Raw genomic sequence first — 25,568 nt, 5'->3', positions numbered from 1 at the left:
AAATGCTAGCAGAATAACATTTGTCCATTTCAAATGAGTTTCCAGAGTTTTCCTCTTAATGTTTTCAAGTCTTTATTCATTCGTTCAACTTGGCCTGAACTCTGTGGCCTATATACATCATGGAGATTACTTTTAATACCCAGGTTCTTATATACTTCTTGAAGAATCTGAGAAGTGAAATGAGTCCCTCTATCCAAGTCTATGCTGTCAGGAATGTCAGACCTAGGAATCATGTCTTTCAGTAAAAATCTCACTACTGTGGCTGTGTCATTTTTTCTAGCTGGATATGCCTCAACCCATCTTGTTAGTCTATCCACAATAACCAATGCATATTTGAATCCTTTGTCATTAGGCATGTTTATGTAGTCTATTTGTAGTCATTGGAAAGGCATATAACTTAGAGGTCTGCCTCCCAATGCTATATTCTTAAAATGTCCTTGATTAAATTTCTTACATATGTCACATGCCTGACAAATTCTAATGACATTTGTTGAAATCCCTGGAGCCATCCAGAATCTTTGTACCACATCTAGAATCTATTGCACTCCATAATGGCCTTTGGAATGAATCAAATTTCATAGATGTTGGTACAATTTTCTGTGAAGAATCAGTTTTCCTCCTTGAGCTACCCAGACACTTTTAGCTAATCTAGCCCCTAGATTTTTTTTCTATGACTGAACCTCATCCCCATGGCAAGCTTTGGTATGATCATGCTTTTCCACCAGGGAAAGATTCAGCACATGGTAGGGACCAAATCTGGCTGCGTATTTGACTGTTATGTCTGTTTTTGGTTTCCAAGGGATATCCTGTCCTTGCCATGAGTATGTGCCTTGCAATGGAACACGGCGAACTCTTTTGGCAATTTGACAGCTTTTATCAGACTATGAATAAGTTCACTATATGCAATTGGTTTTCCAACTGTTGTTATAAAACCTCTGTTCTTTCAAATAAAACCTATGGCATGAATCATGGAAAAAAGGTAAGAGGAATTGGTGAAAATATTCACTCTTTTGCCTTTTGCCATTTCTATAGGGCTTGAAACAATGCTTTTAATTCGGCTCCCTGGGCACTGACATAACTTGGTAATGATGCATGCCAAAGCATTTTGTCATTCTTTATTACAGCTGCCCCTGTGACCCTGTGTCCTCTATAGATGTATGAAGATCCATCAGTGTATAATTCCACATCAGGGTCACTAAGAGATGTGTCTTTGAGATCTTCTCTAGGCTTATACATCATTTCCACCACTTGGTTACAATCATGCAGTGGTTCTCCACCTATTGGCAAATCTGGAATCAGAGTAGCTGGATTCAATGGTGCACACCTATGAATGGCTGAATGGTTTTGTTATCATTACCCAGCAAAATGATTTCATACTGAGATAGCCTTGCATTTGTAAAAGCACACATATTCTGTGATCGTAATAGTTTTTAATTTGTTGTGCAGAATACACATGTAGCTTGCATTCCAGTACAATATCATTTGCTTTCTTTATCATGAGAGCAGTTGCAACAATGCTTCTCAGGCAATGTACCATTCCTTGTGCCATCAGGTCTAGGATAGAACTGTAAAATGCAACATAAAGTTCTATTAGTACCATTTTTGAATCCCCCAAGCACGTCTTTGGATCTGATGATGCTAAAAGTAAATTGTCCACATAGTGCACCAACTTGCTGTGCTTGAAACTGATAGTTGCTGGGTCCCTCTGAAGTAGTGGACAGAATATAGAAGCTAATTCACAACATTCCAGCAGAGCTGATTTTGTCCTCATTGGAAAGCAAAAATGTTTTGGGAATCAGGGTGCAATGGTATAGTGAAATATGTGTTGCTCAGATCTATCACTGTGTACCACTAGGTATCTGGTGGAATCTGTGTGATAATATCATTTGGAGAAGGTGTCACTGTGTATGTCTTTTTTATAAAGTTGCTTACTGCCCTAAGATCCTCCACAAATCACCAATACTGTGTCCTGTCTGTATTTAGTTTGTTTTTCTTAATAGCTGAAATTGCACTATTGAATTCAGACACTGTAGGTCTTAAAATCCCTTGTTCTAGCAAGCTGTTAAGAATTGGTGTTATGCCTTCAATAGCTTCTTTGCTAAGTTTGTATTGAAAAAAACTTAGGAGGTACACCATCCCCAACTTCTATCTTTACTGGTGCAGCAGATTTTATTCTGCCCACATTATTCTAATGTTTAACAAAAACCCCTTGTGGTATCTGGTATATCATACAATAATGTAGAAAAAGTCACGAAATGTAAAATAAATAATTTTGACTACATCAAATTAAAAGGTTTCTGTAGGAACAAAACCAATGTAGCTAAAATTAGAAGGGAAGCAATAAATTGGGAAACAATCTTCAAAACAAAAACCTCTGACAAAGGTCTAATTACTCAAATTTATAAAAAGCTAAACCAATTGTACAAAAATCAATCCATTCTCCAATTGACAAATGGGAAAGGGACATGAATAGGCAATTTTCAGTCAAAGAAATCAAAACCATTAATAAGCACATGAAAAAGTGTTCTAAATCTCTTATAATCAGAGAAATGCAAATCAAAACAACTCTGAGGTACCACCTCACACCTATGTAAAAATTAAATTTAGTTCCTAAAATAAAAGTATTATATTTTTTGCGGTTTATTAAGATTATTAGAAATCCAGGATACAAAATAACAAACCACATGACCATGGCTGATTAGCCAAATTCAGAACCCCTGCACTTAGTTTACTCACTGCATCCTTACAATCGCCGAGTAGAGAGGAAGAGAGCTCTTGGAAGGCAGATAGCTCCTTAAATACTAATTGTGACCTCCACCAGATGGAGACTCAGGTGAGATTATAGGGAATTCTGGGAAGTACCAAGGACTTCTGGGGATTGAAGTCTGGGGTTCAAATCTCCATTTTTACAACCCCCTTTGATCGTTTTGGGAAAACAGTTTCCCCAAAAGGATCATGGAAATATAATCAACTTAAAGATTGCAATAATGTGAGGGTAAAAGGAAAATAGAACAAAAGCAATGATTGTTATGTGCATTGACAAAAAGCCATTTAGGGGACAGTCCTCTTTGGCATAAGAGTATGCATACAAGTAAATGTTCAATCAACCACACACAAAGTTCATTCTTGATCTTCTTGTGCACAGCTTGTGGTCTGTGGAGGTATCTTCATGAAGTCTTCTCCAAACAGTTCAGTTTATGGATTCAGAGAGGTAGCATTTTTCTTAACCTAAATTATTCTCTCAAGGAATTTAAACTTTGCAATTTAAAATAATAATAATGTTTACATTTTTACATCCCGCCCCCTGAAGAGGGTGATTGAAAAACACAGGGATCACTGAGGTATTCATGGCTGAGTTATGACGTATATGAATCAATTGGCAAGAGAAATTTAAAAAAAATCAAAAAAATCCAAATAAAAAAAGATAATTCTGGATGTAAGATAGACTATCAAAGTGTTATGTGTAAAAATTTCAAGTAAAGGAAAAATAAATCTATAACAGATTATCACATGATTATCTCAATAGATGCAGAAAAAGCCTTTGACAAAATACAACACCCATTCCTGTTAAAAACACTAGAAAGCATAGGAATAGAAGGGTCGTTCCTAAAAATAATAAACAGTATATATCTAAAACCATCAGCTAATATCATCTGCAATGGGGATAAACTCGATACATTCCCAATAAGATCAGGAGTGAAACAAGGTTGCCCATTATAACCTCTACTATTTGACATTGTACTAGAAACACTAGCAGTAGCAATTAGAGAAGAAAAAGAAATTGAAGGCATCAAAATAGGGAAGGAGGAGACCAAGTTATCACTCTTTGCAGATGACATGATGGTCTACTTAACGAATCCTAGAGATTCAACCAAAAGCTAATTGATATAATCAACAACTTTAGCAAAGTTGCAGGATACAAATAAACCTACATAAGTCATCAGCTTTTCTATATATCTCCAACACAGTTCAGCAGCAAAAACTAGAAAGAGAAATCCCATTCAAAATCACCTTAGACAAAATAAAATACCTAGGAATCTATCTCCTGAGACAAACACAGGAACTTCATGAACACAACTACAAAACACTCTCCACACAACTAAAACTAGACTTGAACAATTGGAAAAACATTAACTGCTCATGGATAGGACAAGCCAATATAATAAAAATGACCATCCTACCCAAACTTATTTATCTATTTATTGCCATACCCATTGAACTTCCAAAAAATTTCTTTATTGATTTAGAAAAAACCATAACAAAGTTCATTTGGAATAAAAAAGGATCAAGGATATTCAGGGAAATAATGAAAAAAAATACAAAGGAAGTGGGCCTTGCAGTCCCAGACCTTAAACTATATTACAAAGCAGCAGTCATCAAAACATCAAAACAATTAGGTACTGGCTAAGAGACATAAAGGAGGATCAGTGGAATAGACTGATTCCTCAAGCAACCTCAGCAAGACAGTATACAATAAACCCAAAGATCCCAGCTTTTGGGACAAAAACCCACTATTCCATGAAAAGTGCTGGGAAAATTGGAAGACAGTGTGGGAGAGATTAGGAATTGATCAACATCTCACACCCTACACCAAGATAAATTCAAAATGGGTGAATTACTTAAACATAAAGAAGGAAACCATAAATAAATTGGGTAAACACAGAATAGTATACATGTCAGACCTTTGGGAGGGGAAAGACTTTAAAACCAAGCAAGACATAGAAAGAGTCACAAAATGTAAAATAAATGATTTCGACTACATCAAATTAAAAAGCTTTTGTACAAAAAAAAAAAACCCAATGTAACTAAAATCAGAAGGGAAACAACAAATTGGGAAAAAAATCTTCATAGTAACCTCTGACAAAGGTTTAATTACTCAAATTTATAAAGAGCTAAATCAATTGTACAAAAAACCAAGCCATTCTCCACTTGATAAATGGGCAAGGGACATGGATAGGCAGTTTTCAGATAAAGAAATCAAAACTATTAATAAGCACATGAAGAAGTGTTCTAAATCTCTTATAATCAGAGAGATGCAAATTAAAACAACTCTGAGGTATCACCTCACACCTAACAGATTGGCTAACATGATAGCAAAGGAAAGTAATGAATGCTGGAGGGGATGTGGCAACATAGGGACATTAATTCATTGCTGGTGGAGTTGTGAATTGATCCAACCATTCTGGAGGGCAATTTGGAACTATGCCCAAAGGGCGACAAAAGAATATCTACCCTTTGATCCAGCCATAGCACTGCTGGGTCTGTACCCTAAAGAGATAATGGAAAAAAAAGATTTGTACAAGAATATTCATAGCTGAGCTCTTTGTGGTGGCCAAAAACTGGAAAGCGAGGTAATGCCCATCAATTGGGGAATGGCTGAGAAATTGTGGTATATATTGGAGATGTAATAGTATTGTGCAAAAAGGAATAATAAAGTGGAGGAATTCCATGGAGACTGGAACAACCTCCAGGAAGTGATGCAGAGTGAGAGGAGCAAAACCAGGAGAACATTGTACACAGAGACTAATACACTGTGGTATAATCGAATGTAATGGACTTCTCCATTAGGGGAGGTGTAATGTCCCTGAACAATCTGCAGGGATCTAGGAGAAAAAACACTATTCGTAAGCAGAGGATAAACTGTGGGAGTAGAAACACTGAGGAAATGCAACTGCCTGACTACAGCAGTTGAGGGGACATGACAGAGGAGAGACTCTAAATGAACACTCTAATGCAAATATTAACAACATGGCAATGGGTTCGAATCAAGAACACATGTGATTTCCAGTGGAATCACGAGTCGTCTATGGGGGGAGAGGGGGAGGAAAAGAAAATGATCTTTGTCTTTAGTGAATAATGCTTGGAAATGATCAAATAAAATAGTATAAAATTAAAAAAAAAAGAAAAGGAAAGTGACTAGATTATAGGAGCCAGGTAGGAGCCAAATTAGGGATACTCCACTTTAAGTAATTTCATAAGAGTGTGGATACAAAGAAGGCCTACATCTTAATGTATGTTTAGCATCACAACCTTGAGTCTTCACATTAGGTTCAAGTCCTTTTTATTGGCTTAGAATTTTCATCAACCCCATTGGGATTGGTTGGTCTTTGACCTTGTGCTCCATTGGCATTGAACTGGTTAACTTTGTGCTTCTTTAGCCCTGTGCAGTGGCTCTTTTTGTATTATCTTTTCCTGTAATCAGACAGAATCATTAAGCAAAGTCCCATAATTTTTTTAAACAATTAGTGACATCATTTTTACAGTCTCAAGCTTTGGGTCATGCATTGACATTATAGCAAATGTATTTTAAACTTATATTACTACAAATCAAAAAAGTTTAAAAAATCTTAATACTGGTGACATGTGCTTCAAATATAAAAAAAGAGAGAAAAAGGAAAAAAAACGGAAATAGTATATTGCACATGCAAGAAAAATATGATAATAAAAGAGTTTTATATTTGAATATTTGCTTATAATCATTGACACACTGTGTCAGCTAAAGAAATGTAGAATACAAGAATTCACACCAAAAATGAGATCCATGTCCTCTTCATACCTGTCCATGATACACTGTGAGTACAAACACATGATTTTCACAAAGCAACAGTTTTTTATAAAGAATAGTAATACAACAGGTAATGCACATTCAAAATGTACCCAAATCCCCCAAATTCAGAATAGTCCAGTTAATTACAATATCAAACAAAACCACTATCACATTTCACATAAGTTTCTGTATGACATTTAAAGAAAATGAATATTTGTCACAAGTTTTTTCAGGTGCAGCAATGTTTCAAACATATTTTTAAACAAAGTAAAACTTATTTGGATATAGGACATCATCAAGAAATCTAGATATCACTAAAAATGTTGCATAGGGGTCTACGAAAAACTCAAACCTCTGTATAGTTGATGTTGGGTTAGGTGAGCTGAAAAGTAATAAATGAGAGATGCTCCTCTTTGGGGAGTCATCCAGAGGGGTACAATGTCCTGGGATTAACTTCTGAGCTCCTTTGGTATGTGACTGTGATGTCCCCTCCAATCACATTTTTATAAATGTGTGAGGTGGGGATTATAATTGTATTTAACTTCAGCTACTAAAATGGACCTTACCTTTTGTTAGGGGCAGGCAAAATGACCAGAGTTGTTGGAAAAAAAATAAAAATCATGTCTGAAGGACCCCTTAAAATAAATTTGAGATATTTAGCTAAAACTTATTAAATTTTCCAAAGGTTGTTATACAATTGTAACCAGTTCTGATGAAGTCCATCTATCCTCTATATGACAATTTACAAAGTTAAAAATAGAAAAGCTGTTTTTATATGGGCTTATTCAATAATATTTGTTCAGTATAGTTATAGGGGGAAAAGCAACAGAATATAACAGTAGTTAAAACCCAGTACATTAAAACAATTCAGTGTAAGAGAATAGTATTGAATGCATTAATATATGAACTTAAAACCAACAAAATTAAATTTTAAATAAAACAATCAGCAAAATGCAATAAAATACAGAGTTATTTTTATAAAACATTTGAGTCTGAAATATCTTAAAAATATAACCTCCAGTCTCTTTAGAGTTCATTTTTTTAAGTTAATTATCCATTTAGACACCTGTTGTCAGAAGGCAGAAGATTAAGAGGTAGGCAGTGAGGGTCAAGTGATCTGCCCAGGGCTAATTGTAGCCTAAGGATAGATCACCCCCTTTTTTACCAGCTGGTGTTTGATTCAGAAGACACAAAGGGCATCTACCAGAAGCCTGGGTCCTGTGGCTGGCCTGGTGCAATCTGGCTTAGAGGCCAGTGTTGCTGGGGCCATGGCCGGGACCATGGCCAGGGCTGAGAGAATGATCTGGGTCAAGCAGGTCTGGGTTGAAGGAGCACAGAAGCAGGCAGCAGGAGCCAGGGCAGGCAGGATTGGGACCAAATGAGCAATCTCAATCAAAAAGGTCGGGAGCGGTTGGCTGGAACGAGCTGAATTAGAAACAGCTTTGCAAGGGTAGGTGAAAAGCCTTGACCAGAGAAACATAGCTTAAAAATAATTATCTAGGCTCTCTTTGTTTAAAAATAATTGAGAGATTTTCTCTTGTCCCTTCATGGTCACCAACTGTAAAAATTAAATTTAGTTTCTAATAATAAAAGTATTATATTTTTTGAGGTTTATTAGGATTATTAGAAATCAAGGATACAAAATAATAAACCACATGACCATGGCTGATTAGCCAAATTCAGAACCCCTGCACTTAGTTTACTCACTACATGCTTGTAATCGCTGTGTAGAGAGGAAGAGAGCTCTTGGGAGGCAGAAAGCCTATTAAATACTAATTGTGATCTTGCCCAGGTGGAGACTCAGATGAGATTATAGGGAATTCTGGGAAGTACCAAGGACTTCTGGGGATTGAAGTCTGGGGTTCAAATCTCCATTTTTACACGTAGCAGATTGGGTAACATGATAGCAACAGAAAGTAATGAATGATGGAGGGGACTTGGCAAAGTCTGGACATTAATTCTTTGCTGGTGGAGTTGTGAATTGATCCAACCATTCTGGAGGGCAATTTAGAACTACACCCAAAGGGCACTAAAAGACTGTCTGCCCTTTGATCCAGGCATAGTACTGTTGGGTTTGTACCCCAAAGAGATAATAAGGAAAAATACATGTACAAGAATATTCATAGCTGCGCTGTTTGTGGTGGCAAAAAATTGGAAAGTGAGGGTATGCCCTTCAATTGGGGAATGGCTGAACAAATTGTGGTATATATTGGTGATGGAATACTATTGTGCTCAAAGGAATAATAAAGTGGAGGAATTCCATGGGAACTGTAACAACCTCCAGGAAGTGATGCCGAGTGATAGGAGCAGAACCAGGAAAACACTGTACACAGAGACTGATACACGGTGGTACAATTGAATGTAATGGACTTCTCCATTAGTGGCAATACAATGACCCTGAACAACTTGGAGGAACCTACAAGGAAAACCACTATCCCTATCCAGAGGAAAAACTGTGGGAGTAGAAACACTGAAGAAAAACAACTGCTTGAATACATGGATTGAGGGGATATGGCTGGTGATGTAGACTCTGGGTGAACATCCTATTGCAAACACCAACAACATGGAAATAGGTTCTGATCAAAATACCCAATGGAATTATGCATCGGATATGGGAGGGGTGGGAGCGGAGGAAGGAACAGAATATGATTTTTGTAACTAAGGAATAATGTTTGAAATTGACCAAATAAAAAAAATAAAAATAAATTAATATATGGTACATTAACGTTTGCAAAGCACTTTATATCTTCTATCCTATTTGAATCTCACAATAACCCTATTAGATACTCCCATTTTATAGATAAATAAGTTGAGGCTTAGTGAGATTAAATAATTTGTCCATGGTGACATGAGTCTAAGCTGGGATTCAAACACAAAATTTTCTGACTCCAATCTAGCATTATCTTGACTATGAACATTTACTACTACACTCCTGACCTTACTGCAGTGTTTCTGAGATTGACTGAGGTTCACTGCTCTCATAGTGGATCCTCTCAGACAACTCTAATGTAGATAGAGCCCATTACCTTCTTCTAAAAATGACTCATCCTAAAACCATCAGAGATCTTGGCAGTAGCCCCAAACTCTTCATAGGTCTCTCTGTAGGTCCCAGGGAGGATGTATAAAAATAGACCCAGGATTGTTTCCTCAGGGGAGATATGCAAGCCAAATTCTCCCAGTGATCTGGAATTCCAATGCAAAATACATATTTGGTTCTTTGCAAAGAAGAATAACTGAGCCACACAGAGTGAATCTTACTTAACATCTCTGTCCTCAAGGAAAACCTCCCTAAAAAGACCACATTTTCTAAGGATCAATTTTCTTTGTTAGAGAAAGAATGTGTTTGGGGCTTGTGCTCAGCAACTCTCTGCTTAATGACAGCAGTGGGCAGCTTACAAAGTGCATCAGGTGTTGAAATGATCACATTAGGGAGGGCTGTACAGGTAATTCAAAATGGATTATAGCACTTTAATAGGAAATGCTTACTAAGAAAATTCACTCCTGAGGCTTCTGGGATTTAGGGTCAGAAGTGAAACATTGATAACTAACAGGAGTAGGAATAGAAAATATGGGGCAATGAAGGTCAAATGGATTTCAACTTGACTGAAAAGCCTCATGAATAGCAAAGAAAGTCCTGACCTTATCAGCTTTATGCCAGAACCCTCATCTTGGCTATCAATTCTAGGGCAGTTCCTAGAAAGGCAATCCCTTTAGGGGACCAGCCTTACCCCTTGATGTAGTTCTGTTGTCATAGTAGGGGAGTTACTCAAGTTCCCCTGCAGAGTATCATGATTGAGGCTAAATTGGGAAAACAGCAAACCTGTGGAGAAATTAAGACATACCTTTGTCCCTGCAAACGGGTTTTCTTCAGTCAATATTTAGTTGCTTCAAACTCTTTGTTACACCATTTTGGATTTTATTGGCAAAGACACTGGAGTGGTTTGTCATTTCCTTCCCCAGCTCATTTATAGATGGGGAAGATAGATTTATAGATGAGACAAATGGGGTGAAGAGACTTTCTCAAGGTCCCATTGTTGTGGGGTTCAGAGTATGAACCCCTGGGGTTGGGGAAGGATATCTTTTTCAAGAATGCAAGACTCTGAAACTTAGCTTAAAAGTAAAGTGAGAGATTTATTAGTAATGTTGAATTTTCTGCCAGCAAGAAAGCTTGAGTGGAGCAACTTGGGGGTTGCACCCAGAATGCCTCAATTCTGGGGTTTTTAGATTCTTTTCAACAGTGAGGGCATGATTCTGGTGCAAGGGTTTGGAGGAAGTTTTGCCTGAGGGCATGGGAGTGGTTCTCCTGATTTGTAGGATGAATGAATGAGGTGTGCCTTTTTTCCATCTCAATTCAACAGGGCAATCAAAGGAGGGTAATCTCCAAGGTCTGGTGTTTTGGGTTGGGAGCATATCCCCACAAGTATGCATATTGCCCATTCTCCCAAGCCCATCTAGATAGAAAGATCCCTCTGTTTAGATGCCATTCTCTTTCATCTATCATTAATACCTAGAGTAGTGCCTGGCATATAGGAAGCAGTCATTAAATGCTTATTGATTGATGATTTTCCAGTTAATGTACTAATTTTTCTAGGGTCAAGTAGTTATGTCAGTCCAGATTTACTAGGACCAAATTCCTTTAAATAGCCATGCTTTAATTATAACTTGTTGATACAGCCTAAGAACACCTCAGTTTTTGACATCTGAACTTTGCATTTTTCTTTATGGCTTGCATGAACTCTCATCAGCCAAATAACTACAATATGTGTTGTGTCACCTAATTGGATTTTGAGGTTCTTGAAATCAGGGATGGTTTTGATTTTCTATTTGCATCTTTGTACATTTCTTGGCATATATTAAGCACTTAATGAATGCCTTTTTATTCTTCCATTCATATCTTGACTATGGTTTCTTTTTGGCCAAAGATGGGTAGAAAGATAGGATAATGTTTGATATACTAAAATACCAAAGATATCACTATACTTATTGGGAAGTCTTGAGCTAAATCTCACCATGTTCTCTGAGAAACATGCTACAAAATAATTTACCAGGACCTCTAGTTCAAAAGCTTCCCAACCTTATTAACATATGCTCAGTTTTTTTTGGTGTGGTACTATTGATAACTTTGTTCCACCTCTTTGCCTAATAAAAGCATCAAACAGAAACATGAGGAGCAAAGCCAAAAACTGTTCCTGCCACTGCTAGCCAAGGATTCTTTGGCCAAATGATAAACCACATAATTCATAATAACCCTTCCCACCTACATTGTCTTTAGCAATTATGCCTAAGAAGTCCAAACTGAATAGCAATCAGAACTGACAATGCCTAGCTAATTTGAAAATAAATTAAGTTCCCTTAATATTATTCTTTCTCTCTCCATTATTCTACTGCTTCTTTATAGCCAATGACTTCTTTTGTATATCAATAACAAAGACAATACTGGTAATTGTGCCTCTTATCTATGTACCAGATTCTGTATCACTGCCTGCCTACACCCTGGCCTGGGAGGTAGCCAGAATACTGGAGTAACAGAGATTGAGGAATGAATAGATTTGTTTATGCCTAATTTTATTTCTAATCTAAAAATGCTAAATGGTTAAAATACTGAAGTCCCCCTCAAAGGAGGACTTTGGTTTGATAATGATAATTTTAGCATTGTGATCTAAACTATATTAATTATTATCTGCCATGGATATCCCAAATAACAAAAAAAATTTACCCAAGTCGATCTGGAAATTTATAGTGATTTAATTAATATAGTGGAAAGAAATTTAAGAAGAAGGGAGAAGGAAAAGGGTGTAGGATTTCTCCTGCCTGGGTTGTGCCAGGCGGGAAGATTAGAGTCTCTAGAAGGTAAGGTTTTGGAGAGAAAAAGAGGAAGGAATCAGCCTGAACTCCAAGAACAGCCAAGATGCCTGAACCTGAATTAGCTCAAGGGCAAACTCACCACCAAAACCCACACAAATAGCTGCCACCACGCCAAGATGTTGGAACACTTAGCATGCTGCCAGCCAGAGATGCCTCTCTGGGAAAAGAGGCCAAAGAGAGCAAGTGACTTGCCCTATGTAGACGGGTTTACGTCACTTTCCTGCTCTCATCTGTACCAATGTTAGCTTAGCTTGATTTAGGACAGCCCACGGGGCTGTCTGATGTTTCTGCACATGTCTGTTGAAGGCCATTTTCTCAAATACTTAATCCTTGAGTATAGTGCAGACATTCCTAACCTTGTTAAACTAAGTAGGGTGGAGAAATGTAGAGTTCCTAAGACTTGATTCTGTTAAACCAAGTATCTCCATTGTTACTAATCAGGAAATAGCTAAATCAGATCTTCTAAAGTACAGTCTAAGTAGGGTGGAGTAGTTTTAAAATTCACAGGTTCAATCAATCCTACACATCTAGAACATGTGTGCTGATACAGAACATAAACAAAAGAACTTCTTTGCCATTATGAAATCTCTATTGACCACAGTAGTATCTTGTGTGTGTGTGTGTGTGTGTGTGTGTGTGTGTGTGTGTACACATGCTAAAAGCTCAACTTCTGACATATCAGTTTTTCTAAAAACCCTGACTACTTGGTTTTTGTTCATACCTGAGATGTACTTCCTCTTCACTTCCACTTCTTAGAAGTGATGCCATTCACAGGTCCACTTATATTGAGTCACCTTCTATTTCAGATCTATAATGATTCTCCATTCCAGTAGTGCCTTTCTGCCTCCCCAATTACTTTGTATCTAATGTTGTTTTTTGTACCTACTTCTCTCTATAAATTGTTGTCTGTCAATAGAATTTAAACACACAGGACCAGGGACTTTTGATTTGTTTCTATATCCATCCCAACTAGAATAATGGCTAGCACATAATAGGGGCTTAACAAATATTTGCTTATTGAATTAATTATCTAAATATACCACACAATCTCTTCAAAAAGTTTTTATCTATATCTTATGGCAAGTGTTAAGATGCTGTTACATTTTAATTCGTTATTTCTGAGAGCACTGTTGTAGAGTTCCCAAGTTCCCATTCTTACATGTAAACCCATACAAAAGTTCCCTTTGAGTCTTAAAGCCAAATGATATGAATATATAATTTAGAAATATTGGCAAATGATTGAAAGTTTGCCATGAAGAATTTGAATTTTCCTTAAAAATAGACACAAACCTCACTAAAGTTTTTATTTTGAAGGCCCATCATGGCATGGAAGTAATGCTAAGGGTTTTATATGGCATATAAATATATGCCAGCAGACCATACACTTCTTAGGTTCTGTCAAGAAGAAAATAATAGACTACTGCCTGTGTATGATCTGAAGATGAGACTAGCAAAGTTCAAAGTGACACATCATTCACATGTGGTTGAATAATGGATTATGTCTGTCTATAAGTTTATTTTCTCTAGCAACTCAAAAATAATCTAATGTTTAAAATTGATATGATATAAATTAACAAAAATCACCTGTATGACTTATATTGAGAATTAAAATAACAATTTTTTCAGAGGAAATTATTAAATGACTTTGAATATTCTTCATTCCTTAAACAGGAAGAAGATAAATCCAGAAGAATGGATTTGGAGACAGAAGATCTATAATCAAATTCTGGCTCTCCCTCCATATGAGCTGCATGATTTTGAATAAATTACTTAACTTCTCCTGGGGCTCTGTTTTCTTATTTATTACCTCTAAGATCTCTTCCAACTTTAAATATCTGATTGTCTCATTTTATGTCCTTCAGTCTTTATACTTGAAACCTTTCTAGGTTGGTAAGACACATTAGGGATTAGAGCTGAAAGGATTTAGATTTTGAAGAGATACTATAATTTATCTAGTTCATTGGTTTGTAAGTACAATCTGGGGATACCTGGAAGTCCCCAGTACTCCTTCATCATATCTATGTGTTAAAAACGACTATAATACTCTCAAGGCATTATGATTTCTAATATTGTATCAGTAAATATTTGGATAGGCATAGATACACAACTCACAAAAACACAAACCTTTTAAAGGGTCTTTGGTGATTTTTAATAAGGAAAAAGAATCCTGAAACAAAAGAAAAATTGAGAACTACTGATCTAGTCCACATTTAACAGATATGAGGAATGGAGCTCATTGAGGCACTGTGACTTGCCCACCATCAGAAGTAGGTAGTTAGATCTCACTTAATCCCCCTGCCAAAATGAGATGCTGGAGAATAACTTTAGTGGAAATGCCTTTTATAGTTAATAAAGACGAAATTCTGTTGTGTGAATTCTCACAATTATATACTTCAAGTACCTGATATAAAAACCTTAGCCTGTAATACAGATATTAGTTTGTTCCTAAATGCTAGCATTAAAATGGAATAAACATAAGATTATTCCAAAGGAGAGTGAAAATAATTAATGTTGATTAAAAAATTAAACATTGGATTTCTAATGCCTCCACCTAAGTTGTGTACATCAAATAATTGCTTACATTTATATAGTAGTTTATAGTTACAAAGCATTTTGCATACATGATCTCACTTAATTCTTTCAAGAGTCCTTTGAAATAGGTAATACAAATGCTACCCCTGTTTTACTGATGAGCTAACTGAAGCTGTGAGAGTATAAGGGATCACACTAATTTGTAAAACTGAGGCTAAACCCATATCATTGCTTCTACCCACTGGAACCTTGATGCCTTGATCTGGAAAACTATGCCTTTTTATGATTTGTAATACTTTTAAAAATATCCCTTGAGTTATTTCAAAAGAAGACATTTAGGTAAACACTTAACTTTCTGGGAGTGTTAATAAATGCCTGTAACCCTCACTACTGGAAGATTTTTTTTCTTTGAGAATTCATTGATTGTTCAATTCTTTTTCTAAGATACGGTTGTGTAAGTATTTTATTTTCTCTTCTGTTAATCTTGGCAATTTATATTTTTGTAACTATTCATGGATTTCCTTAACTTATCAGGTTTATAGGCATATAATTGTATAAAATAACTTGATATTTGTTTTAATTTCCTCTTCTTTGATGGTGAAGTCTTCCTTTTAATTTTTGATACTGGTTATTTGGCTTTCTTTTCCCCCTCTTTAAATCAACATAGTCAATGATTTCTTTTTCATTTTTTCACGCAATTTTATTTATTACAATAATGGTTTTCTCACTTTCAGTTTTATTAATATCACCTTTAATTTTCAAGATTTTCAGTTTGGCATTTAATTGAAGATTTTTAATTGATTCATTTCCTATATTTTAAAAAAGATTTGCATGCCTATTTCATTGATCTGTTCTTTTTCTAATTTGTTGATATAAGCATTTAGAGATATTCAATTTAACCTAAATTCTGCTTTGGGCATTTCCTTTAAATTTTGAGATATTGTCTTGTAGTCATTATTTTCCTTATGGAAATTATTGATAGATTCTATTATTTTCTTCTTTGATCCACTAATTCTTTATAATTTGATTACTTAATTTCTAATTAATTTTAATCTATCTTTCTGCAGACCTTTACTGAATTTAATTTTTATTGAATTATAATCTGAAAATGATGTACTTAATAATATTTCTGGTTTTCTGAATTTGTTTGTGTGGCATTTATGCTCTAAAAATAGTTAATTCTTGCAGGTGTTATGTTCTATTAAGAAAAATGTATATTCGTTTCTTTTCCCATTAAGTTTTCTCCAGATATCTCTCATATGTGACTTTCATAAAATTCTATTCATGTCTTTAACTTCTTTCTTGTTTACTTTTTGAATAGTTTTATCTTGTCCTTAGAGGTAAAAGTTGCAGCCCCTCACCAGTATAGTTTTATTCTTTTGTCCTGTCAGTCATTTAACTTCTCCTTCAAAAATTGGATGCTACACCATTTGGTGCCTACATGTTTACTATTTGTATTTCTTCATTGTCTGCTACTCTCAGCAAGATATTGTTTTCTGTGAATCTTGAAATTTCTCAGACTTGTGAATGTTAAAAATTTCCACATTGGGGAATTCTCCATTGGAACAATTCCCTACTGGGAACATTCCATATTTGGATGTGAGAACTCTACTTGTATCAGAAATGGGAGAACCTCTACTCCACCCATACTTAGGACTACTTTAGGGGAGAAAACTCCTTGCTAAACAATGAAAGTACTTAAACCCATACTTATAATGAGGCAAAAAGTTCTTTAAGCCATGCCTATTTTTAGAATTAATACAATGGGATACTAAGTACCTATTAAAGGTCAGGCAACTTGTAAACTTGCCAGGAGCAAAGAGGTGAAAACTTATTCAGAAGTTTTTTCTGATTCAAACTTACTAAAGGGATTAGTCGACCCAGCAGTGAATTCAAAATGGGCTGTCCCTTGGAAAACCTCTACTGTGATTGATAGATGGAAGAACTTAGGGGAGGTGACATAGGAGAAAACTCCCTATATGAGAAAAAGCAGAATCTCTTATGAGGATCGCTTGAGGAGAATGCTCTTGAGAGAGGCTCTGAAGAAGGGAAGCTCTTGGAGGACAATCTCTAAGGAGGTCTCGCTGGAGCTCCTCTGAGGGGACACTGTCCCTCTGGAGGCTCTTGAGAGAGGCCCTTTGAAACAGTCTCTGGCTGGAAGGCTCTTTGAGGAGGACTCTGGCTGGAACTCTCTCTGAGGAGACTCTGTCACTAGAATCCTTGCTTAGACAGACCTTGTGGTGAGTGATAAAAGACTGACTGACTGATCTCTCTCTCTCTTAAGACTCAGGTCTAGGCCATGTTGGCTTAAGGCCCTTCATACTTATTCCTTTCTTACTCTTTCTCTCTTTCTTTGATTCCTCATTGTATTATTAATTAAATTCTCTATAAAACCCAGTTGACTTGGGTATACTCATAATTGGGAATATTTCCCTGGCGACCACCTTATATTTGATTTAAAACAAGACACTGTAGTGAAAATATATTTTCTGTGGTCACAAATTTACTCACACACTCTTATATCTACTATAATTTATATCTTCCATGATTTTACTCACTACAGTTTATAGCATTAACTCTTTTAACTGCCACAGTTTATGTCTCCAACTCTTTAATTGTAACATTTCTTCATTAACTCTTTTAAGTAGATCTATTTTGTCTGAGATCATAATTGCTACTCCTACTTTTTGTTTTACTTCAGCTAAAGCACAAAAGATTTTATTTCACCCTCTTACCTTTATCTATCTCTTTCTGCTTCAAATGTGTTTCTCATAGACATCATATTGTAGGGTTCTGAGTTTTGATATATTTTGCTTTCTTTTTCCATTTTATGGGCGAGTTCATCCTCTGCACACTTACAATTATGAAAGTTAAATGTGCATTTTCCTACATTTTACTTTTCCCCTGTTTATTCTTCTCTTTCTCTCTCCTTTCACTCTGTCCCTCCTCACAAATGTTTTACTTTTGAACATCATCTCCTCTACTCCATCTTCCCTTATATCAGTCTCCTTTCCTATAAGTTAAGATTAATTTCTATATCGAAATTGAATGTGGTTATTACCTCTTCAAGTCAAGCTGATAAGATTAAGGTTCAAGTATTGCCCATCATGCCCCTGTTTGTTCCTTTCCATTTTATTATCCCCTTTGTGCCTCTTTTATTTGAGATAATTTCCTCCTCTCTTTTTCTCCCATTCCTCTTCTTTCAGTGCAAACATATTTCTCATTTCTTAATTTTTTTGGGGGGAGGAATACCATCCCACCATAGTCAATTCACACCCACATCCTGACATGACTCAAATATGGAACAGAGACAGGAATAGAAAATGAAATTTATGATAGCTCTATTTTAAACTTACTAAATTTAAATGCAGGATGTTCTCTATAGTTGTCTCCTCTAAGAACATATAATTTCACATTCCTCTAGTAAAATGTGAAAGAATAGCAACCATTCATTTGGGAGTATGAACATAAATATTAGAATTCAAACAGAACCCCTTTACCCATATAAGAAGCTTCCTGCTTTCCTTAGTTCCATCTGCCTTATTTATTTCCCATTGAATAAGAAAGAGAGAGTGACAGAGGTTTCTGAGTTTAATACATCTCTTGGGAAAGTGGAAAAAGGCACCAGTGATTGTGCTCTTTTTCCTTTTCCTTATTTGATATTATTTTTCTTTGCTGTGACTTCATATAGCATCACATATCTTTTGTATATTTGGACCTATTTATACTCAATGTTTATTACATATTTTGTAGGTGGTTTTCCACTTTTTCATGTACATCTTATTGACCCACAATAGATTGTACTCATGAGGTTGGGCACTATGTCTTATTTATCTCCAATAGTGCCCATCACAGATAGTTAATGTTTCTACTTGAGAAAAAAACAAGAGACTTCAGGGATCCTTATCTAGATGCATCAGGGTGTGGTAGAAAGAATATAGACCAGGAATAAGAGAAGCCTGGCTTTGAATTCTGAATGACCTTGACATAACTCTATAATGCTGGGTCAATCATTTAATGTCTCTGAAACTCAAGTTCCTTTCTCTAAAACCAAGAATAATAACTTATATAGTAAATACCACCACAAAGGATTGCCATCAGGCTTGGTCAACATAATTCATGTAAAATATTAAGACAAATTTAATTATCATTATTATAACACCTTCACTAAAATATAATTTTAATTGGTTCTAATATAATACTTTGTACCTCTTGTGCTTTGGAGTGTGTGTGTGTGTGTGTGTGCTTGCTTACATATTCATTCATACTACTACTTGCCTATTTTTATCAACAAACACAGCAAAACTGTAGTTACATTATTGAATACACCCTTCTGTCATGGATACATAATATGTGAGGCTTGAAAGCCCTACTACAGTCACCATTGTCGGATGAAGTTCCCAGAGGAAAGGTTGTTACAACTCAAGGCTCTAGGAGGAATCTTGCCAGTTACTTTCCTTCCAAACGATATGTCATGAGTCTCTACTGATGAACTTCCCATTAATAATCATCCAGTAGAACTTTAGCAAATGGATTTATTTAAAACAAGAGTAGTAAGTACACATATTTTTCTCCAATACCAGGGTCAAATAGTCCAGGACAAGGAGAGAGTATAAAACATAATTTTTTTTCATTTTTTCCCAGATTACATGGTAATGTAATTTCTAATTAGTATTTTCTGACATTTCATGATTGATATTCTCTCCCTCTCTCCCATTTCCCTCCACAAGACATCAGGTAATATTATACATGATGTATATGTGTATTCATACAATACAAATTTTTGTGTTCATCATGTTGTGAAATATTGGACTCACCAAAGGCCACAGTATGTCAAGAAGGGAGCAAACATCCCCTTTAATGCTAGACAGAGGGAGGGATTAAGAAAATACTTTTAACAGAAAGAAGACACAAATCACTGACACTAGAGAAAAAAAATTCATGGAGGAAATAAAGCAAAGAATGGTATGCTGCAATCTACATTCAGATTCCTTCAGTTCTTTCTATGTTGGTGGATAGCACTTTTTGTCATGAGTCTCTTGGAATTGTCTTGGATTCTTGCATTTAGCATTAAGACATTCACAATTAATCATTATATATTATTGTTATTATTGTGTATAACAAAGTTCTCCTATTTCTGCTCATTTCTCTTTGCGTCCTTTCATTTAAGTCTTTCTGGGTTTCCTGTGATCATCTTGTTCATCATTTCTTATGGCACAATTTTATTCCAGTACAATCAAATACCACAGACTAACTACCACCATAGAATGAACTGATCCTGAATACAGATTGAAACATGCCATTTCTCACTTTATTTCCTCCGTGAGTTTTTTTCTAGTGTAAGCCAGATGTGTCTTCTTTCACACGATGAATGTGGAATATGAATTGTATGATAATAAATGTACAACTTAAATCATATTACATACCATCTTGGGAAAGAGGAGGAGGGAGATAATATGGACCACAATTGTCCTAAAATAATTATCAATTATATCAACATATATGCTACAACTTGTTTAGCCATTCCATATTTGATGAACACTTTTTATATTTCCTATTCTTTGCCACCATAGAGAGAGCTGCTATAAATATTTTTGTGTAACAAGATCTCTTTCCCTTAAATTTTATTTCTCTGGTGGTATTAATGGGTTCCTTTTCTGTCAAATTAGCCAGTCTCATAGGTGTAAGGTGTTACCTCCAGTTGTTTTATACATTTCTATAATCAATAGTGATTTGAAGCAGAGACTGCAAGCTTATTGAGGTACATATTCAGGTGATATGCTTGGCCAAAGTGGCACTTAATTTCAAAACCCCAGGCTTACAAAGTTGTTTCTCACTTCCGAGTTCCTCAGGAAGTTTGCTACACCACTCCACTGTTCATTCCTGGCTATTCTAGTACATCATGGGATTTTTTTGGACAGGGTGGAACATGTCAATCTACAACTGCACAGTGAGTAAGCTGGGCATGCCATGCTGCTACTGAGTTCTTAGGGTACAACATCCCTTTGGTATGGATTGATCATCTGGACACCTGACCTTCTCTTCCAATGGTTAGCTTTGGTCTTTTGTGCACTTTTAGTCACTTTCTGGACTGAGGGCTATTGCATAATCTTTACCTAGAATACTACCATGCTCTTTTCAACAACTCTATCAGCTGTATACATAACTCTTACTTTAGGATAGGCAGAAATTTCTTCCCTTTGATTTGCTTCTAGTCTCATCCATGAGATTATTTTCCCTTTTCTAAAAAAGAGATGAGTGCCTCTTTTCTTTTAGGGATACAAATCAGTTTAAATTATTGTGTCCCTTAAAAAAAGTTTGTGTCTTTGTTTTTTGTTTTTTCCCTTTTTTAATTACCTTTTGGTGATTCTCTTAAGTTCTGTTTTTGGGCATTAAATTTCCTGTTCAAATCTGGTCTTTTTTTATGAATGCTTGGAGGTATTCTATTTTATTAAATAACCACACTTTCTCCCTATAAGAATTTAGTCAGTTTTGCTGGGTAGTTGATTCTTGGTTGTAGACCTAGTTCCCTTGCTTTTCGAAATATCATATTCCATACCTTTCACTTCTTCAGTGTAGATGAAGCCAGATACTGTGTTATCCTAATCCTACTGTGGTTCCATGGTACCTTAATGGCTTCTTCTTGGCAGCTTGTAATTTTTTTTCCCCTTGATCTGGTAGTTCTTGAATTTGACTATAACACTCCTGGGTGTTGTCAATTGAGGTAAGCACAATGGGTGAATCTTTCAATCTCCACTTTTCCCTCTTGCTCTAGAATGTTGGGGCAGTTTTCTTGGATACTTTCCTATAGAATGATGTCCAGGCTTTTTCTTTTGTCATGATCCTCTGGTAGTCCAATGATTCTTAATTTTTCTGTCCTGGCCCTGCTTTCTAGATCTCCTGTTTTGTGGATGAGGTGTTTCATATTTTCCTCAACCTTTTCATTTTTTTTTCATTTTGTTTTGTAGCTTCCTGCTATAAGGGTAAAATTTAAGGGCTATTGACTGAATATATTATACTAGTGGTCACCAGGGATTAATTCAATCCCAATAAAATATTCAAGTCAGTTTGGGATTTTTATGGTGGTTTAATTACAATAGAGGGAAGAAATTAAGAAGAAGAGAGAGAGAGGGGAAAAAGAGAATTTAAACTGTTGCAGCCCAGGCTGAGCCAGGCAGCAGTTCAGAGGCCTTCGCCAAGGGGTCTTCTCAATCTAGCTCAGCTACCAGTCATCAGGCCTCCTCTGAGATGAGGGGTCTCCTAGGAGGATAGCATTTTAGGAAGTAATGGAAAAAGGAATCAACCTAAACCAATCACAAACCATGCTAAGAACTTCTCCCAGTCACTTTACCGGAAAGCTGCAAATGCCAAACTGCCAAGACGCAAACCACACTGCCATGAGCCACACATGTGAGACAGAGCATCTACATGATAGAGTGAGAGAGGAAGTGAAATGAAATATATAGACCATTCTTTACATCACTTCCTCTGTCTCACATGTACCAATGGTAGCTTAAGCTTGACTTAGGACAGCCCAGGGGGTCTGTCAGTTGTTTCTGATTTGTCATGTGTTTGCACGTGTTATCATAGGTCATCCTCCTCACAGTTAATCCTCAGTGGGGTGTATACATTCCCTGATTGGCTAAATTTCTAAAACTAAGCAGGGTGTATAAATCTAAAATTTACACTGCTACCTTGTGAAGTCATTTGCTTCTAGTTGTTGGATTCTAGTTTTTAATGACTGAATTTCAGCCATGGACTTTTGGTCATCCTTCTCCTTCTGATCTTTCATCTCCTTTGCCTCATTTTTAAGCTGGTTTATTTTGGCTTTCAAGATACAGTTTTCTGTTTCCAGATGACTTATTTTGCTTTTTAAGTTCCTTTTCCAGTTTTCTTCAGCCTCTCTTAATTGTTTTTTTTTGAATTGTATTTTGAGTTCTTTTTTTTGAGTTTTTTTTTTTTTGAGTTCTGACACCCAGCTCTCACTTGTGGCTTCTAGTAGCTGCTAGCATGTGGCAGCGGCTATACCCCAGGCAACGGCTTCGACAAGCTGGCTAAACATTGTGAGGGTAGCCATCGGGTCGTCGACCCCTGGTGAACTAGGGTTTTGTTCACCCAGCATGTGAAGACTGCTTTGGCGGAACAGGAGGAAGAAACCAACAAGAAGGTTCAACGGCTGAGATGGCAATGCAGCAAGGCACTGTGGAGTGCTTAGGGCATCTTGGAGCACAAAAGACAACATGGCCATCCAATGCAGCTGAGGAAGTCTCCAGGTGTAACAACTTTTCGTGCCACTGGACCCAGGCTTCCAATGCCAAGAGAGTGGGACTGTCTCTGTGCATTGACTTTTCCACTTAAATCTTCATGCACAAGTGTCTTTGTGCCCCAAAACGCACAAAGACAATCGTCATCCTCGGTTACTGAGAGACTACTACCATACCATTTTGAGTTCTTCCAAAGCCTGTGTCCAATTCACTGGAATTCCTGTGTTTTTGCTTGGTGTTCCTTGATCTTCCTCTGTTCCATTTGCTCTTTGTTCATTGCCTGCATAGAAGCTGTCGATTATAATCTAATTTTTTTTCTTTTCCTGTTGTTTACTCATATTTTCCTCTTCTCTCCCCCCTGTAGTTGCCTCTAGTCTTGCTTCTCTCATTATGTGTGGGTTCTGTCGGTATGGGCTGTTCTGTCCTGAAGCGGCTTCTTCTCTGTTCTACTGATTGATCAGGTTAGTCATATCTTCCCCAGCTTACAGCAGAAACTGAAAAGGAGCTGTGCTTCCAGCCCTGTTATCAAGGTTGTTACCTGTAATTTGTTACATACTTTGTCCTAGGAGCTTAGTCAGCAAGACTCTCAGAGTAGCCTGTGGGGGAGGGGTGTTGGAGCTTGAGTGTCCCTTTCCTCTGAAGGCTTGTTATCTGCTCTTTTGATGAGATTGAGCCAGGTTGGAGTTGATCTGCAAGGTTGATCTGCCCTGAGGCCAAAACCTCATGAAGGGATGAGGGGGACAAGATGAATCCTCTTGACTGTGACTAGGGTGGCTGCTCTGTGATTCTCCTCCACATACCTCTATACTACCTATGTTCTACACTCTGAGCCTGGCCACAGCTGTGCCAGCAAGGTACTCACTCTGGACTAGTGCCCTTGCCTACCTCAAAATTCCAGCCACCACTAGAGGCTCAGCACTGTATGTGTGGGAGGTATCTTAGGATCTTCCTTTTCCCTTCCCCTTAACTCCATGTGTTCTAGAGTTTAGGCTTGGGGGGGGGGGGCATACCTTTTAAGTTGAATCCAGAAGGAGGGTTCCCTAGCTCTGTCTTCTTGTTAGATTTGATTTTCAGTCTCCTCAAAGTGTTGTGGTTTTGATTGGTGAGGGAGGGTTTGCGGAGTTCTGAACTTTTGCTGTCTTTAAGCCACCATCTTGACTCTGTCTCCAAGTCCCACTCTTCATAGGGCTGAATAGTCTTCTCTATATCTGATACTATTTAGTTTTTATATTCTTCAGTTTTTAGGTTTACTGGGGTGGGGCAGAGAAATTATCATCAAGGGGTATCATGAGAGTCTTTCATAGAGAGCAAGCCTAGAATGCATTCTCTATTGTTTATTTTCTACTTTTCTATTTCTACTGATGGCAGTCTATTTTACTTTTTCTACATGAAATAGTTGTATTTAGTGTTTGAATTTTTAGTCATTTATTCTCTATATATAGGCTCTATATTCCTCCGTAGTTTTGTTTATTCCCTTTTTCTTGAGCCAACAAATAGTTTTGATTCAAAGTCTTTAGTTTCTCTATCTCTAATTTCCTTAAGTTGTTACTTCTGAGTTTTTTTTTTAATTTTCTCCATAATGAGGTTGGGAATGTCTGGACTAAGAGGAACTCCTGAAATCAGGAATAACATAGGACCTTGTCAAGGGATGGATTTTTAAAGTCCTAGACTAACATTATTATAGATACAAGGATTACAGGGCAAACTCTATCCCAGTTTTACATTTCAGGAAAGGGTGGAAATGTCAGTAAATGCCAGTAATTACTCACTGTTTAATTGTATTTTCCCTATAAGGATTACCTTATGGTCAATTCTTTTACTTTTTTTGGTTATTATTGTATTTTCTGCTCTTTTTGTATGTTACCTTTTTATTTAGTTTGATGAGATGAGAATACCTTAGAATACCACTTACTATATAATATTTCCAGTATTATCTTATAAAAATTCTTTGCTTACCTTCCTAGAAATAGCATCTTTCAGATGGCAGAGAGAACAAACAAAAGAGGAACTTCCATCCCAGGCTTTCTTCTGACTAAAGAGAAGGTAAAAGTAAAAAGAATCTGGGAATATTTTAATATCTTTGGTTTCATACAATTGTTGGATCATAGATTTAGAAATGCAGATGACATTGGGAGCCAGAAAATTCAGCCCTCATCTGTAAATGAAACCCAAGGAATATAAGTGAACTGTCCAACATTGAAGAGCCAAGTTTCATGTTAGGATTGTAAATTATAACTTCTTTCACTGCACCACACTGACTCAAGATATTCAAGAAGAAAATGATGTTCATATTGACCATATAAATGCAACTGAACAGACGTTTCAGAAATTCAAATAAATGACAGGTATGATTTCATACT

At 36.5% G+C, this 25,568-nt stretch overlaps 1 long non-coding RNA gene across 1 annotated transcript in view; it reads right to left on the bottom strand.

Moving 5' to 3' along the window:
• Positions 1-5,961: 5,961 nt before the first annotated feature.
• LOC103105390 (uncharacterized) overlaps positions 5,962-25,568 on the bottom strand; it is a 37,804-nt gene continuing 18,197 nt past the window's right edge. The window contains exons 2-3 of the long non-coding RNA XR_462567.2: positions 25,165-25,240; positions 5,962-6,192 (exon numbers count right to left, since the gene is read on the bottom strand). This is a non-coding gene — a long non-coding RNA (uncharacterized LOC103105390). The remainder of the gene's footprint in view (positions 6,193-25,164; positions 25,241-25,568) is intronic.

The sequence above is a fragment of the Monodelphis domestica genome, chromosome 2 (genome assembly GCF_027887165.1).
Source record: "Monodelphis domestica isolate mMonDom1 chromosome 2, mMonDom1.pri, whole genome shotgun sequence".
Lineage (NCBI taxonomy): Eukaryota > Metazoa > Chordata > Mammalia > Didelphimorphia > Didelphidae > Monodelphis > Monodelphis domestica.
The sequence above is the reverse complement of the archived record's forward strand: the minus strand, read 5'-3'. Positions and strand labels throughout refer to the sequence as shown.